The 19,100-nt window shown below is 40.0% G+C and overlaps 1 long non-coding RNA gene across 5 annotated transcripts in view; it reads right to left on the reverse strand.

Moving 5' to 3' along the window:
• Positions 1-19,100, reverse strand: part of LOC109307169 — a 393,364-nt gene that overhangs the window by 243,666 nt on the left and 130,598 nt on the right. The window lies entirely within an intron of this gene.

Consider the following 19,100-nt stretch of genomic DNA (forward strand, 5'->3'; position numbering starts at 1 on the left):
AAGACATGCGCCTGCACTACTGCACAGTAGCACCGCTTATCGCACATTAAGTTACTACCTATTATTATAGAAAAATGAGGAGACAGATTCAGTGAATCAGCGCTCTGTCTGCTGTGCAATTACCTCTCAGAACTGTCCGGACTTATATCACTCCATACGTGACTAGGTCATTATTGCCAAGTTCCAAAAGTTTGGTACCATGAGTTGGCACTCATGAAGTCTCAGCAGATAAGTGTTTCCAGAAGACTGTAAGTTTTGTCACAAATAACACCATTGTTCTGATTAGAAACGTACGATGGTCAAAGAAAAATGCTCTGATTAAAGCAAACGTATTAATAGATTAACATAAGTAATTTACCTTTTGATTACACTGTGCCTGTTTTAATCAACCGTTTAGTTCTGACACTACCCAACAAAAACAAGGAATATCAGGTTTTATAGCTCTCAACAAGAGCACTGACTATTGTCTTAATAAACTTGGATTGAAAACACAAGCTCTCAATATCTCAAAGACTCTCATCTCTAGTGTGCCTTGAACTAATTAGTAATTTAGCAGGAGTAGAGAAAAAAAGTTCACTTCAGGCACTTGGGTAGACAGAGAAAAAGAACAAAAGTTCCTTCATATGTATTAATGCATAAAATAATAGAATTAATGACCTGAAGCTAAGTTAGCACCTGGGATGACTTTATGGAGTCAGTGTTTAATTTGAAAACATTTATACACTGCAAATATTTAATTAAGTTAACTGGGTTCCAAAGTAACAAATAGTTTTTTCTGAAAGGAAAACAGATTCACAAAGGAATAATTTTAAGGAGTCCACTACACTCAGACATTAACTCTATCACTGATGCACTAAAAATGTGGAGAACTGTGTTTCTATTGGGAATCTTGATGATTGCCCCAGCACACAACATGCACACACTCAGCTGGCAGACTGGCCAGCCAACGCAGAAAAATAATTACAGTATAAAGGATCCTGGCTGTGTAGAATATTGTGAGCTTTAAGCATGCGCTTACATCTACCATCCAACACCAGGCGATACTCACCTGGGGTAAATCCCAAAGGATTCACATCAACCAGAGATTTTGCCTTAGTTCCAAATCCTTATACCTTATAGTTTCATAGTTTCTAGGGTTGGAAGGGACCTGAGCAGATCATCTAGTCCGACCCCCTGCCTTGGAAGGAAAGAATACTGGGGTCAAATGACCCCAGCAAGATGTTCATCTAACCTCCTTATCTGCCATCCTAAGCAAGAACAGTGGCAAACCCTTATAGGGCCCATGAGTACAAGTCAAGCAGAACTATGGAAAAGAAATGATTACATGCATAAATTTGGGAAGAAAATATTCTCTATTTTGATCCACTTCATGGTCTATCTCCTTGAGAGACTTAAGTTGGGGTGAGATTTTGACTGGCAGTTCTGACCATGAAAATCTTCACAAGATAAATTAGTTCCATAATAAAACAATGGCTACCCATAATTACAAAATAGATATGTCCATCTCAGAGCAGATTATGTGTTCATTTAATCTAATTGTCCTGCTTCCAGTACTTAGGTAGCAAGCTGAATTACCTAGGGGAAACAGGAAGACTGCATGAAATATTTTGCATGTCAGGTCATATTTCTGTTGTTTTCATACATACAGACAATGACAAATTAAAATTTGCCAACCAGCATTCACCCAGTCATCATTACCCATGATGCGCCATTAACTACAAAGAGAGAGAGGAAGAGAAAAAAAGAAACTTACAGAAAGTTTCTCAATTGTGATTACTTTCCAGATGGTACAAAAACTGAAAAGTACTTTTTTGTAATCTATTGTCCTTTATTTTTGAAGAGCAATGTTTCAAACAAGCCAGATTGCATCATGACTTCTTTTCAGCCTGCTGCAAAATCTTCCAAAACTAAAAAAAAATACCTTTTGAGCTGATAAAAATGTAAAATGCAATAGTTTATAACCAGCCCAAGTGTACGTCCCCCACCATTTGTTAGCTGCAAGAAAGTATGTTAATCTCAGCACATCTTTATTTTATAGCCCACTTATTATAAGGATGTCAGCCATCTCCATTATTTCCCGGCTCATAGAGCTCTCCAGATCTACTACTGGCATATCATTAACTTGAATTACAGTGCAAGGCATTTTTATATGGAATGAAGGCAACTACAGAGGGCTTAGTGCCAAGTGCTTCAGTCTCAAATGCTCCACCAATATACCTGAGTAGATCTTTTTTGCAATACATCATGTCTTTAATAATGTACATGGCAGCAGATTTAATTCATCATTCCTTCTTGGCTTTGGTATCATTGGCCTACTGGTGTCATTGGCCTTACATCACCCAAAGTTTCATGAGGACATTTTACAGGGATAAGGGGAGTAGGATTTGATACTATTACACAGACAGGTATATTACACAGATAGGACTCAACTGCACATTTCCATTTCTGGTAATACTTAAAAAATAGATTTGATCAAGACTTGAAACTTTTTAATCTTCAATGTTTGTAGACATATATTTGCCTCAGCTGACGTTTTTAAATGGAGGGGGTTGAAATCTACCTGCCTATCTAAGAAATAGGTTGAGTAATTTGTAGAGGATACTAAGAGTACTAATAGTACTAGTTGTAGCATGTGTTTGTCTAGAACTACTTCAGGGAAAGAGAAACTGAGAAAATAACTTTTGCATTGGGTTCTGAGCATGGAAAGACAAAGGGAAATTACTAGGGGTATGCAAAGCTTTGGTCACCAATTCGATTCAAAAAAGAGTTGGCCCAGTTCGGAGGCCAAATCATTGAATCCAAATTGAATCGGGAGACAAAAAAACCCCTCCAAATCAATTTGGAGCCTCCAAACTGATTCCGAAAAGATTTGGAAAAAGATTCAAAGATTCAGAAGGCAGTCTTTCAGGGGAACAGAAACTGATAAAAGGGAGGGGAAGCAGGGGGGGAAAGACTGACATCTGTAGCTGGCCAGTGACTGTGATCTTTCCCTGAGTCCCCTTCCAATCACAGTACTCTGTGGGAGGGATGTAGAAACAGCTACCATTCCTGCAATTTTCATCCCGCTGCACCTTAACATACGCACAAAGTCACACATGAACAGTTTGAGATACAGTTTTCCTGAAACCCCTGCACCTGTCTCCTTGAAACTTGGCAGGCTTCATGCCCTCAGAAGGGAATACCATATCTGCTGTTTTCATCAAAATCTGCCAAAAATGACAAAGTTCTTGGTATTTCAGTGATTCCCAATTATAGCCTATGGCCAAATCACCGAATTTTACCAAATCAGCGCCAAATCCTCCAAAGCCGATTCAGCTGAATTGATTCAGGATAGTGATCTGAATCTCCGAATTGAAATAATGGTCACTGCTGGTGAATTCTACTTTGCATAAATAAGTATTCATTGGGACAGAAAAGGGGATACTAATTCTACAACTCAGTATTCCAGGCATTCGCCTGAGATGTGGGAAAATAGCAGTGAAAAGGCTTAAACCTGGATCTTCTACATCCCAGGAAAGTTCTGGGCAATTCACAGGCGTTTGTAAATGTGTGTGTGGGGAGGGCATGTCTCCCACTCCATTTATTTGTAATAAACTCTACAATGTTTTGGCTGCATCCCACTGCAAAGAGAAACATTTCTGAGATATTGAAAATTGTCCCAGGATAGAAAGAAAACCTTTTCCTTATCTATGCTTTGGAAATGAGCTGACTGTAGGAAATCCATTTGTTAATGAGCAGGTGTCCACATTAAAATACATTTGCCATCTGCTATTGAAGATGTGATGCTGTGGAACTCTTAAAGCCTGCATATAGGAAGCTTTCATCTGTGACAAACATCATTCTCCATATTTTACAGGTGGACAAAGTGAGTCTCTAAAAGGCTTTTGGGACATATTTCTGATGAACAAAATGCACACACGGAAGTCAGGAAAAGCAAGTTATAATTTTGGCCCTGAAACTGGCTTGCATGACCACAGACTTCAGTCCTTTAAATCTTGGTTTCTTGATTCATAAAATGGGAAAAGTTATATTTACCTCTGGCTTATACTAGTAATACGCAATATAACTTCAGAGGAAATAAGGTAGTTCAAACAGCAGAGAAGGAACAGTGCTCAAGACCTCTTGTTCCCAGCACTGTGCACAATACATTAGCTGCCTTTAGGCATCCGTGCTTTCTGCAACTTTTCTTTCAAAGCCCAGTAATGTGAATATTTAGGTTTTTGAAAATATACTACTTGTGGAAAAAGCATTAGCTAGACATTTGTCAAATTGCTCCAGTTAGGGAAAAGATCCTCTGTTTTCCTATTCTTTCTAAAAGAAAACACTCAGAGATGCTGCAAACATACAGTGGGGAAAGACAATTATTATAAAATGGTATATTAGTCAAGGAAATTATAGGCCAGATATGACAACATTTCCCATTGGCTTGATTATTGTTTGTAATACAGTTACCTAAAAGGTCCAGCTAAAAGCAGGTTCACCCTGTGCTAAATTCTGTCTTAATTTGTTTATGGTAAATACACAAGGCAGACAAAGCAGGGGACAAAGATAGCAGTAATATCCCCATTTTACAGATGGACAATTGAAGCAGAAACTGGGTCGGACTTTAAAGGGACTTCATTGCTTTGCCTCCTGAGGCACATTAAGAATGAAACTGAAGTACCACTGATGTTTTCAAAGCTACCAGGCAGCCACCACCTAACCACACCAAAGTGTGTTAGTCTTCATGTGCAAAGGACATCAACTTGCAACTACCAAGAAGTTTGCTGTTCTAGTAGATGTTGTAGCACTGAACAGAGTTTTTCAGACAAGTAGGTTAGCATTTTTCTTGTCAATTGAGCCCCATTTTGTAGACTACCCATATGGTCCTACACTAAACAAGGCCAGGGGGCAGTAACTGATAGGTGAAGCTGCACAGAACCAAAAAAGAAGTGCATAAAAAGGGCACCTGGAAATGCAGTGCAAATAAGAGGGATCTAACATCAACAGAAGACAGAAGAGGGTGGTTTCAGCTGCTTGGGCATTGGTTTCATAGCCACTTAGGTTAGGCTAGACCCTGAGCGCCAGCAGGAGACTTTCGGAGGAGAATCTAGAATGGAGAGAGGCATCTGTCTGCCCCTGACCCAACAACCAGCAGTGCCCAGAGAAACTACTTTAATCCCGCTCCTCAGTATTTCATTTCTGGCTATATTAGCAGGAATGAGACAGCACAGACCAGTCCTGCAAAGCTCTTCCTCTGGTGCCAAACTGCCCACAACCATACAGTTGGTCTAATAAAAGAAATCACTCTAAGAAATCCTTGCCTCTTGCATAATTTTTGAACCATCACAGCTACAGCACTCTTCCACTACCACAAACTCTCCCCATGTATTATATGGAAAGCCTGCCCACCTCCACTTGAAGCTGGAAGTTCCACTAGGCAGGAGCCCACCTTGGGCTAGCCACCTTGGGGTTAGCCATTTAGGAGAGCAGCAGTGAAGAATCTGGGTCTAAGTGACAGATATGTAATCAGCAGAGGTTCAAATGGACTCCTAGCAGGATTGCAAAAGCATCAAATTTGCAGGATACCTTAGACATCTAAAGCCTGAACCGGAAGGGAGAACTGGAATAAATGAGAAGTGAGAATGTCTTATTCTATCAACTGAATAATGTGAATTCAAATCCAAAGATAAATGTAACAATTGTATACTTTAGTAACTTGTTGTCATAGATGAATAAGTGGCTTCTCTGACAATTCTTAGAAAAATACTTGTCTGGTAATGATTTTGATTAATGTTTAAAAACAAAAACCTCATACTTACCCAGGGAGAAACTAGAACCAAAATAGAGTGATTTATTTAAAGAAAAAGCCTGAAACTAGTAGTGTCACCCAAAACTTGTAACTATTTTCATGTCCAAAGTCTATTGCAGTTCACTAATTTTACTTGTAAATTTGCACGGAAGTGCCATGCTTACAGGGTCTTTTAATCAGTTGCCAGTCCTAATCAAATAACTCCGAGATTTTGGTAGGCTGTTTTGACTTGGGTTTGCATCCAAATGACAGAATTATTTGGATGCAATTCAATTAAGTCTGTCCAGTCACGATGGCCATTTAATGAGCTTCAGCGAGGCAGAAGGGAGGTAGCTTTACCTGTCTAAAACTGCATTTAATATGGCATAAAGCTAACGTTATAAATAATTCAAGTGCTGAAATATTACAAAGCCCAGACTTTCCCACTGACTCTATGTAATATGGATTGTCACACACGGAGACAGCAGTTAGAAATCCAACAGATAACAAAGTGAAAAAGAGCAGATCACAATATTCGACTGTTAAATAGTTAAAAATGTGCTGTCTCTCTTCATAGGACTGTATTACGGTTTGAGATAGTTGTAACTTGCACTTGACAGACACTTATGTGGCCCTGCCAATAGGTCTTGTCTCCTGTGTCATGTTGCTAGAAGGCATGGCCCTGGGAATGAATGAATGAATGAATGAATGAATGAATGCATGAATGAATGGGGAGAGGGTGCATGTCATGCAGTTGTATAAGAGACCATGCATTGACCTATTTAAAAAGAAAACCCAAATGATTTCTATGAGGCACTAAATTAACCCAACGGGGATTTCTGAGCCTTCCATGCAGATTATTACTTTATTCATGAGAATAATTGGATATTGAAGAAACCATTGTATATCATATCGAGATTTGTATATGTCGGCTTCTGTGTAAAGGATTATCATGGGTTCTGTATGTTTTTACCAAGGCAATTACCCAGTTGATTAACTATAGCAATGCCCTGAATCCCAGCTTTAACAGAGACTCTCGATCCTAACCCAAAAGAAGTTGATCCCATCAATGTCAAGCAGGAATGATGTTGGCTGTATTGTTCTCAGAGGCTCCTCTGTCACTCAGAGTGACACTGGCCAGCAAAAGGGAAATGGAAATGATAATATCAGGAGAAAGTATTGAAGACAAAGATAAAAGAACTGTCCACTTTAAGAAGGAAATGTGAAAATTAGCCTTGAGTTCTGGTCCTCTAGGAATTAAGGAGGGTGTGAATTTTACATCTGCTGAATTTTTCAGGCTCTCTTTCTGTTTGGTGGCAAAACTACATAATTCAAAGACAAAACATTTTCTGCTGCTGTAAAAACTTCACAAGTTATGAGGTAATTGCATTAGCACACTGAGAAAAGGGAAAGTATGCAAGAAATCCTGATTGGCGTTTCTCAGTTTAAAAGGAATTATTTTCCAATACCTGAGCATGCCCAGAGGAGCTAGTCTCTGAGCAGCTGTGAAACAGAACCTTTTTACTTCAGGGTTAGTGCAGGGAGCTCATTAGCACAGACTCAACCCCCAGCTAAACAGCCTTGTTTGCATATTGAAGCAATAGAATGTGAAGGTGTTAAAAAGGAAGAATTGCAGCCGCTACTCCTGACTGACATGTCTATCTGGGCTCTTGTGTTTACAAGAGAATAACGAAGCTGCCCCAAAGCCCCTACTGGGCCTGATTATTATGCAGAGGCTTCTTAGATTATGTATAATTGATATCCATTTTCCCTCCAGCTAACCAATGGCAGCTCTCAGGAGTAATGCTAATTCTCCTGCATCTTACCAACCAAGCAAACACTGGAAATTGCTATCTTTTTCTATGCTTAATAATTTTTAAAGACCAAAAACTGACATTTACATTTTTCAGAACCACAAATGACTGCATTGTTGGTGTGGGTTTACTGCTAATAACAATCACTGAATCAACCAGTGGACAATATCATCCAAGGATTATGTTAGCCTGGATGTGGTTTATATTATATATAAAATATATAATATAACATTTGTATATAATAAACCAAAAAGTTGTGTGTGAATACATGTATCCCCATTTTTATCACAGGTTGGGAGTATGGTAGAAAAAACAGGTGAATGGAAACATATTTTTATAAAAGATTTGCAAAGTGTATTACAAAGGCAAGGACATTCGTTCTGTTACATTGGCTGGTCTCATTTTTAACTGACACACTGGTTAAACACCTGCAAATTTAGAATTCAAGTCAAATGTTTAGGCCCTAAAGTTCCTACAACAGTAAAACAGGAGTGAATACAATCGTTTAAAACTCAAACTGTTCTCTCTGCTTATTTAAGAGAAGTGCCTACTAAAGTTTTGAAAAAATTGGCCCTTTGCATACAAAGCAATAGTGATGTTAGTTTTTATTTATTTGCATGATTTTTCCTCCCCAAAATTAATTTTGATTTCTTTTTAATTTTGCAACTTAAATAGGATGTTCTTGAAAATGAAATTCTAATAGCTTGAGCCCAGGTTCAGACAAGCAGGCATGACCTGCAAAACCTTGCCAAAGTACTTCAGTACTGACCTTCAGTCACTCTGCTATTTTGTCCTGAACACAGACTGTCAACTGTGCAGAGATTTTTTTTAATGGACATATCTGCTAAAACTAAACCAAGATTACTACACTAATTTTCACATGATGACCCCTCTACCCCCACCCATCCAGGGGTGAAGAGCTTTCTCACTAATCCACTGTACCACCTAACCCCTGACTGCATTTTAATTCTAATCTTCTCTCCAAGGAAATGCACATACAGATGCAGGGAATATCAAAATATAAGCCTAAACTGGGGTAGAATGTGACAGGTTGATAGCCCTCTAATTTGTTTAGATATAAACCTACTCATCCATTAACGTTATAACCTTTATCAACAGACTGGGCAATGTAAAGATCAAATAAGGTTCTAAAATTAATACATTTAAACCATCACTGCACAGCTACAAAATGTCTCTGGTGTGTGTAGATGAAACAGGGGACCTAAATTGAAGCGGTGGGTTTTACAAAACACCACTTCAATTTAGAGCCGATTAAACTCTTGTGTCATGCACACACCCTGCTGACTTACCTGCCTCTCTGGCGGGGAAGGGAGGGTGAGCTGCCAGCGGGTGAAGCAGTCCTTGGGCTGGGGAGGGGGTCTGGTGCTTCCCTCCATGGCAGCTGCAGCCACCCCCCAGGTGGCACCCACCGGCCAGCACCCAGCTTGGACAGTCCTGGGGAGCACCGCAGCCACAGAGGGAAGCACCAGGCCCCTGCACAACTCAGGCAGACAAGCAGGCTCCAGGGCAGGGGGCTGGGGGGGAAATCAGGCTCGCTGCTCTTCTTGGGTGGAGCTGCTTTCCCTGGCTGCTGCCAGGCTGCCTGCAGGGCTTCCTGCAGAGCCACAGAGCTGCACAGAGCCCAGTGCTTCACTCCACGGCTGTAGGGGCAGCAAACTAAACCTGCTTGGAGGAGTTTTTGTTTGCTGCATCCCAAGTCATTTAAGGCACGTTACGCTGCCAAATTTCCTACAGCGGCTGAAATTAATGTGCAGTACACCACCGAGGCATGCAAACACCGACACCGTTAAAGCAGTGCAAAAGAATTTAGCCTGCTTTAAAGTGTCGTCCACACACACGCCTCATTTCATCTACACGCAGAGTATCTACTGAAGATTCAGTATAAGACAAGGTAACAAGGCAAGAATATCCAAACTTTACAAAGCTGCTTGTTGCACTGGCAGCTTCCCAGAAGACTGAGGCCTGCACCTAGATTGCAAAAAAAAAGAAAAAAAACAGATTGCAGCTGCCCTTACCTGTGACAAAGATGCAGTCCACAGAAGATACAAGTCCTAGCATGCAATCATTCATTACTTCCTGATTGGTCTATGTTTAGATCCAACTCAAACACTACATGTCAGGACCTGTAGTCACCATGAACTACACCTCTGTAAAAATGAGAGAAGCTAAGTCAGTACAGAATTCCATGTCTGGCAAATGAGCTATGCCCTTGTAATAAAATATTTCTATCATATGGGGAATCTAAAAGACATAAATTGTATCCCTAGTAGACATAATCCTGCACTGGTCATCTAGTAGAAGTATTGAGATATACAGTAGGTCTTTCTTTACTCTGGCATCTACATATGTCACCAATGTTCTTCAGAAAGCTGGCGGTCACATAGCTTTGGCTTTCCATCTCATTTCAGGTGTTCAACTAAGGTATTAAAAAGAAACTTTAATTAAATATTAATAGATTACTTATTACTATTTATTGCATACTGCTTTTCCATGCAGAAAATTGCTGAGCTCAGCACAGGGATGTTATTTGATCTCCAATAAGAAGTAAAATAGTCTGCATGTTTATGAATGGAAGGGGACATGGTCTGTATTGAGATACAGCCCACATTGTGAAAGGGTGTGGAAAGCTTAAGGAATTTCTGTTTTAAGCTATGTTTAAAATGTTGGCTATACACACACATACGCACACACACAAAACAGAGACACGTACATATGAGAGAGAGAGTACAGAAATGAAGTGTATTAGGCCACAGTGGTTACTCAAAAGTATTTATCCTTCATATAAGATTTCAGCAATGAAGACTATTGGAACCGTCACACAAACGTCCTCTCTTTCAACCAGCAGTTGAAAGAGGCTTTGCTATTGTCTGGGAGACTGTAAATTTTGTTTTCCTTAGAAATAAGAAGTCTCTCTCCCAGCTAATGAGACTCCACTTTGCCTTATTTAAGAGGAGAAACAAGTCCCATGAGTGATTGCGTTAGCAGCTGCAGTGGCACCTGCCATTTTGTGTTCAGATGAGCCGCCTGCTGACAATAGAGCCCCACCACGGGCTTGATCCTGGGCCATAAAGTTCAGTGAGAGCTGACCTTTATGAAGGAAGGAACTAGCTGTGGCAGGCGTAGGATTCATGCTCTCTCTCAATCCTCTCTTTTACTTTTGTTCTTTCTTCTTTTATTCTATGAACATAATATGACAGAAGTCATATCTACATCAAAGGACAGGGACAGGGAGTACAACAGTTAATCACAGCACACCTTCATATATGCTGCACCCTGAAAAGGTGGGCATGTACCAATAATCACACTCAAGACAGTAAACTGATTAGCATGTGCCCAGTACTGATGTATACCCAGCACTGGCATAGCAAAGCTACATTACTTCTGTCTCAGGTATAGGGCAGGCATAGTGGTACTCTTTAAGGATCTTTGTAAATATAAATACACTCAGAAATTTACTATAGCTCGCCCTCCTCCTAGGCTATACTGTCCACGCCGTGCCCAGAATCTAGCCCTCAAGATACAGTCTCCACATGGTGCTGTGATGAATACGGAATAATTTGTTTTACCATGAAACACACTACCCACCATCTATTTACCAGATGACATTTGCAGAGTCACATACTGAACAAGCTGAGTTAAATTCACCATAAGAAAAAAGTTGTGACTAATGCCAGATAAAACCAATAATCAATAAACCTTCAAAGATGCTATGCAGAACAGAGTATTTGCCATTACAGAAGAGACAGCTAATTCCAGCCACTGATTTTAGAAACCACCATCACTTTTTGATCCAAGTAAACCTCCAAAGTTCAGATGTTTATGTGAACTTCTGATTTAGAAATCTAGTTGAGAGAGAACCTCATGAGAGAATTTTTCCATTTGCTTGCATTTTAGACCAGATTTTTCTCATTGTATGTTGGCATTCTCACTCAGAGTTTCAGTCAAAACCAAGAACTGTAGACACATATGAAAAGTGATATGCTCTTCAACCTCCACCCTAAAAAGAAGGTTAGCTAAACTTTTTTAGAAGTCAAAAACTTGAATTCAGTGTAGTGCGAGCAAAAGTTTGAAGTCAGTTATTTCATCCAAAACAGTTCATACCGCCTAATGTAAATACACTGATTTTTAAAACAGTGCAAGTCTCTTACTTTTTACTGCTTCTCATTTGTATTAACTGAGTAGCAACTACATGATACCCATCACCGCAGATGCACTTGGAACATAAAATCATGGATCAAAATATGACAACCAGTATGTGTAAGAACGCCTTGGAACCATGGGTTTTACTGTGCCGAGGCTCCTTATCAGTCAGAACTCAGAGTAAAGCTGACTCCTTGGATCTGAGTGATTACAGAACAACACAATGACTACTGGAGTTGACACAGGAAATTCAGATAGGTATATTGAGAAAAATAGTCTCTACAGCTTTAGCTGAAATGTTATGCTTACACCCAAGTCTGCTCTGGTTGAGACGTATCATACTTTCTGACCGATGGCTTTCATTTTTCTGTGGTCTGAAGAAGCTCAGCCCAGGCTTCTGAGGCCCACAGAAGTTTGGCTCTCCAATAGTCAGCAACAGATATGATAGCTGCCATCTTCAGCAATATTTTAGGGTTAACTGAGCCCTCATACAATGTTAGAAGCATGTACCTCTAGAGCCTGACTCAGCTATAGACATGGCAGCTCAAACAGACTCACATTCCTTTGGCTTAGTCCAACAGGTGACACAAATAGCTCTGAATTCCAGAAAAATTCTGGTCTGAATTTTAAAATCAGCTTAATTCCTTATGGATCTCTTACCCAAGGAACATTGTACACAATGACCCCACTGGACCTTTTTTGAGGTACAACAATTAAATATTAAGTTAACTAAACATTAAAATAATTATAGTAACTATGCAATTCATTAAAATATTAAATTAAGTATTACTGTACAGATTTTACAAATGAGAAAATGGAGCAAACATTCTGCTTAGAAACTAGAAGACTTGATTCCTGCTCCCTTGCTTTAAATATCCTTCACCTCTACTATGTCCACTCAGTTTAATGGCAGCAAATATTGACAGCTTCAGAAAGTGTTCCAAAGTGCCACAGACTGTCCATTAATGACCAATACAACACATGGTTCCTGTCTGCAAACCTCTGAATATCTGGAAGTAAGTAAAGATCACCATATCAGTTTGGCCATTTCTGGCACATACCTTTATATTTATTCTGTGTGCTTATCTCTTTCTGGCTGGTAGTAATAGTGGTCTTTTGAGTCTCAGCTTGTATGATTACACACGAATAGCACATGGCTCACAAATGAAGCCACAGCATGAAAATGACTGCAGGATATGATTACAGCAAAGAATAATTGAAGACACTTAAACCTGTGGGCCAGAATAAATTTTAGCCTGCCACTCAAGTCTTCTGTACATCTTTATTACCATTTAGTGGGACAGAGACAAAATATTTACAATGAACGCAAGAAAAAAATCTCACTGGCAGAAAGGCAATATAGTCCAAGCTGTAAATAGACTAACTGTTGGAATGAATATTTAATAACTGCTTAAAGAGGATAGCACAGGGAGGTAGAAGAACAAAGTCTGCCCTTCAGAGACTGCTCCAACATAAGATCACTATAATTTGTTTTGCCACTCTATTGAAAGCTAGTAAAAACTCCCTCTTCATTAGATAGGTTTGCCTCACTTGAATTCCTTGCAGTACCAAACTGACAACTGACATGTGATATTCCCAGTATCCTGCACAAACAGTCTATAGTTTGATACAGCCACAAAACCAATGGGAGTGTCTTTGGTAGCTCATCAAGTCCCACTGTCCCACTTAAAGCAAGCAGGATCAGCAGTGGATTCCCCCAATGTCTAGAACCAACTGCAGCTATCTTTGCTCTCTGGGGGCCACCTACTATACACTGATCTGAGTCACTCATCTCATTGAGTGTATTGGAAAGTGCTGTATCTATACAACTGCCTCAAAATGGTCATTCCTTGGTGTAAGAGAAATTTACAGACAGCAGAAGGTAAAACAAGAGTAAGTTTCTTTGAAGACTTAGAGATGACAACAACACACCTTTATGTGACTCCATTGTTTCTCCAAACTCAGTGTGATGAAACTTCAGACAAATAGACACTTCCAAAACAGAGCTTATTTTCTGGGTTGCTTTGTTGCTTAAGAAAAACAAAATGAATTGCTAGGGAACTGTAACAGCTCTTACATATATTAACTGAAATAAAATTGAGGTGACTGTTCAGCCTAGGAATATTAGCACAACAGTACTGGCAGACACCAGTTCTAATTTGGCATAAGTTAAGTAACCAAGAGCAATTAATAAATCTCCATATATTTAGTATTGCATTTTGATTTTGCTGTATAAGTAAGGACGTACAGACATACAGTGAGAACACAGATTTCCCAGCAGAGTTTCATATAGATCTTTAGGTTTCGTTTTCCATGAATTTTTTTAAATCAACTAACCCCTGGTGGGTGGCTGAGAGGTTTCACATATAAAACTCAACAACCATTAACATCACCCTGTCTCCCCTACCTTTCTCCCAATCCATCATGTCTGACCATACCTTTTATCAGAAAAAAAATCTTCTGATGACTGTTACTCTCATTAAGCTAAATAAATTAAGTGAAATTTCTTCCCACCATACCTCAATAACCTGTTAATTTTCTGTCTTCATTTACCAATAAATGATTGGTCTGTAATAAAGCAACCAGTCTTCGGAAGAGAATGGGTAGAATGGAAAGATTGCCTAGCTTTGAACTTCAGTAAGAGGAAGGTGGAGAGTTGGGTAATTCCCGAGTTCCACACCAATATCCCATACATAGTTACAAATGATTTATGCCAGAGTAACTCCTCTGAAATCAGATGAGTTTACCTTAATTTCCACTGGTATAATCCAGCTCAAAAGCCTCTCTATCACCATGTTGAAAGTGCACCTATAAACACTAGGCAAGAAGAAGAGGAGTAGGAAGGTTGTGGGGAAGGTACCTAGAGAAGCGTTTTATCAACACTGCAGTAATATCCACAGTGTGCCATTTACTATATAAAGCAAACACGGTTGCAATTCCTATTGGCCACGATTTTCCAAGCTAAGACTTGGCAGACATCTATTCCTTTTTTCAGTGCAGTGGGATCATTTATATTACTTGTTACACCATTATTATCTCTTTTATCACTCAGGAAGCAGAACATTTATATAAAATAAGTTCAAAAGCAATTTACAAACACCTCAGAACAAGGTGGTCACAAAGTTAGGGTAGGAGGTATCATGAATTTAGCTGAAGAATCAGTAGCTCTCCCGAGGCCTGTCATCCTGGACAGCTGTGCCAAGTTAGGGTGAAATGTAATTGTGAATTGGCAGCATTAGAGAGATATAAATGACTGGCCAAGGTGCAAGGCACTGGAGAAGCCAGCCCTGTGAGCATATGCTGGAACCCACTGTGGGAAATCAATTTTGTTGCAGAATTCAAGGGCAATAGAGCTCCTCTTGTAAACATGGGGAATGAAGTTGTCTGATCTGAAGGTGATAAGTGACAGTTGTGACAGGTGTAAATATCCAGTGTTGTAAATGTCATGGGTGTAATATATCTGGGTGATCTAGCATTACACTCCAGTGTGCCAGTCCCCATCTTCTAATAGATAAGCTACTGTACAAAATTCAGAAATGGATATCCATTCCATCAATGTAAAGGGAAACATATAGGTCTATGAAGCAGGTAGTAGACAGTAATAATCAGTAATGAGTCCTCAACCCAATGAAATTAATATTTTTCTTTAAAACAACTAGTTTTGCATATATACTACAGCCCCTGTAGCTAATTCCTTCCCCCTGCCATCTCCACACTGCTCTTTTCAATCTTTCTCATTGTGGTGATTTGGCTTTATTCATGTATGTGAAATTAGAAATCTATAAATTTTCAACACTAAAAAAGGCTGAGCTGGACTTTCTTTGAGCCTTCTGGAGGCTGCTAGTGATAGGTACAGCCATAAGAATTAAACAGCTGGGACAACCACTTAAAATTGCCTGCCATGGCAGGGGGTCGTACTAGATGATCTGCTCAGGTCCCTTCCGACCCTAGAAACTATGAAACTATGAAAATGAAACTGCACAGCTGCACATTTTTATATTGACTCTCAGGACTAACTGGAGAAAAACTTACATATTTATTTTGTCTTTAAAAATACAAGTTTGACCAAAGATGAATTCTGAAAGACCACTGATTTGCTCCCAGAAACTGAGAAGTTAAGCATGGCCTGAGATCTAATAGTTGTGGAACACTCTATTGAATTAACAAGCAACCTGATTTAAAAAAAAAAAAAAGCAGCACAGTTGCTTGGTCTCCCCTGAATTGAAGGTAACAAAACACCTTTATGTAGGGAGTTGGCAATCCTTTTAATCATCAGTCATCAGTTCATTCATAGTTGCCATAGCAGAAAGCAAGTGAACTATTTCAAAGAGAGCAGTTTCAGAATTGCTGCCAGAAAGAGGAGATGAAGGCTTTGCATTATTCACCTAGAGAACACAAATCTAGCATGGCAATAAAGACCTGGTGTAAACTAACAGCAGCCAGGAAAGTGAGGGTTCAGGTTTAAATACCTCCTTTTTACCACCCTGTTCTGCTTGTTATTATAGCTCACAAGGCAGTTAGATTGTAAGGCAGGCTCTGTCTTTTTGGTCTGGCTTTGTACAGCACATACTGCAGTAGGCCTGGGCCCACAACTAGAGAGCCTAGGTAACCCCATCATCAGTAAATGGTGATAATAAATATGATAAAACAGAATGTTCCCTCTAAAGATTTCCTGGTTTTCCATATGGGTTTTCCCTTGTTCAGAGCTCTCCCAGCCAATGAAAGGTAAAGGAAAAATTAAAAAAAACTACAAGAAAGGGAATAATTACTAAACTTTTAAAAGTATCTTATATAAAATAAAAAAGAAGAATTAACAATCAGATCAGAAGACTTGGCAGTCTGAACTTGAGGAGCAAGACTTGGAGAATTTACTTCCCACCTGAAAGTCTGAGTACACAGGAACCATTGACAGAAGTACGAGTTATAGTCTATTCCATTGTTCCTTTCTCTTGCTTTACATGATTCTTACCATATGTAAATATTCACTCCACTGGCCATTTGAGCGCCATAGGAATTATAAGAGTTTATTATGAAATAAGCCCTTCAGACTTGCAACAGGTTGGGATGATTTATTCTTTGTACTACAGTAGCTCTTAAAAGCCCAAACAGTGCTTCTGTTACACTAAGAAATAATATGACCCCAAAGATTTTAGAATCAAAACAGACATGATATACAGAGAAGGAGAAGGAGAGAGGGAATTTACAAGTGGGGAACTGAGCATAGAGAGATTAAACATTGCCCAAAGAATTTCTGTGACTAAGTCAGGAATTTTAGTCTTACTTCCTGTTTAGTGCACCAACATTAATATTAAAATATTTATGCTACATACCTGACAAACAACAGAAGTACCAGAAGGTTATATTCTCCTAGGCGTGAACAAAAGTGCATGGTATATGTATCTGATGCCACAGGTCAGTCCAATACCTCCAGGCATGACAGCCCAAGCTCTCTACGTAATTGGCCTTAGATGCAGACTGCTTCACCTGAACATGTACCTCACCTGCTAGCCGCCATTCTGTTCTCACCCACCACATCTTGGTCTTACTAGATAAGCAGAAGGCTTCCAATGTCACTGGAGCTATGCTTGTGGAGCCATGGATCTTTCCCATGTGGCTCCTGCCTCCCCTTCACCCTGTCCACAAGCCAAACAGGTGTTCCTGAAGTGAAAGATTGTTTGTAAATCAAGAAAAAGGAAAAGAAAGAAATTCCATATACCTGACACCCACTCAAGGCCATCGCAATGTCTTAGTGTTCTTTTAAGGTCTCAGGGATTGACCCTCTGCCGGGCATACTTCGGCTCTTCTAGTTCTTATATAGCCTTTAACTCCTATTTAGGCAATGAGCAAGTCCACTCCAGACAGGTCTTTCCCATCATCAAATGGTCCAACCAGCACGATACAGAAACAATAACACAAAACTTAAAGCACTTGGACCCTCCAGTCCTCTTAGTCACATTTGGGCTCCAATCCTGCCCTGCCAGGCCCTCTCTACCTTCAAATATGTCCATCTCTCGGCCACTCCTGGCTGTGGTGAGTCCCCATCAGCTGTTCCAAGCTCTGGGCACCTTCTGCTGGGCACTTTTCCAAGTGCCCGGGCTTTACATGTTCTCTCCCTCCGGTGCAGAGACTGCCTGCAGAATGCCGGACCCGCAGGCTCTCTGCAGCCCTGCTCCTGCTGCTGGCTGTCTCCCTGCTGTACCAGCCTCTCTCTCCAGCTGGTGCCAAGCTTCCGATTATACTGGAAGCTGCGGCTGGTTTACCTACATGCAGCAAGCACATGCTTCTAAAGTGTGGCTGCTGCTGCACCTGCCATTTTTGCCACTCCCTCACTACTGCCAAGGCTCTGCTAGGAGGTAACAGGCCCACTGGTTCTTCCCCAGTGCACCAGGACAGGTCTCCGAGGTGTCCATGTCCCATGTTTCTCAGGATGCTGGGAGCCGAGCTCCCACATTTAGAATATGTCAGTCTTGTGCTCTGGTTTTGAAAGTTACTGATCACCAAGCATGAAAGTATGACATCACTGTTTCCATAGTAATTACATTTTATGAACCACCCTCGCGTGCATCACTGTCTGTGGAAGAGTTCAAAGAATACAATAGTGATGTTTGTAAATTAACTTTGCTAAGTGTCTGTTATGCCATATGTATCCCAAAATGTTGTTCTCTTATGAATAATGCAGCTACTTAATTAGTAATATGAAAGAAGAGTTCCAAGTATTGGGGGGAAAAAAACAGGTTTTCAGTTATGACAATGAGCTGAAATATTTTGTTAGTTTAGATGACAAGAAGTATAGGGCAAAGTGGTCTTACCCCAGAAAAGGACAGGGACAGAGAAAAAGTCCTTTCTAGATGAACAGGGACCAAGGATCAGAGTAGGGAAATAAAAGACCGAAGAAGAATCTAGAACAAGTCCACAGAAAACTTTTCAGATAAAGTGAGTCCTGAAATCAGTAAGAAGACATCTGATATAAGAAGAACCCTACCTGATGCCCTGTGTGTAGTTATACATTGAGCTACTGATGACTACTCATTGAGTACAATGATTCAGCCAATTATGTAAGATGGATATATATAACTCATTGGATCATCATACTCAACAGGTAGTCATCAGTGTCTCAGTGTCTAGTTGGGAGAAGGTATCAGGTGGAGTTCTCCAGGGATTCATCTTTGGTCTGGTATTGTTTAATATCTTCATTAATGATTTGGTCAATGGGACTGAGTTCATACTCAGAAAATTTGAAGATGACACCAGGTTAGGTGGAGATGAAGGTAGTCCAGAGGGCAGGGCTAGGATCCAAAGTGACCTGGACAGACTGGAGAAGTGGTCCACAAGTGGCCTGATAAGATTCAACTAAG

The sequence above is a fragment of the Crocodylus porosus genome, unplaced genomic scaffold, assembly GCF_001723895.1.
Source record: "Crocodylus porosus isolate Cpor-Errol unplaced genomic scaffold, CroPor_comp1, whole genome shotgun sequence".
In the NCBI taxonomy this organism is placed as follows: Eukaryota; Metazoa; Chordata; order Crocodylia; family Crocodylidae; genus Crocodylus; species Crocodylus porosus.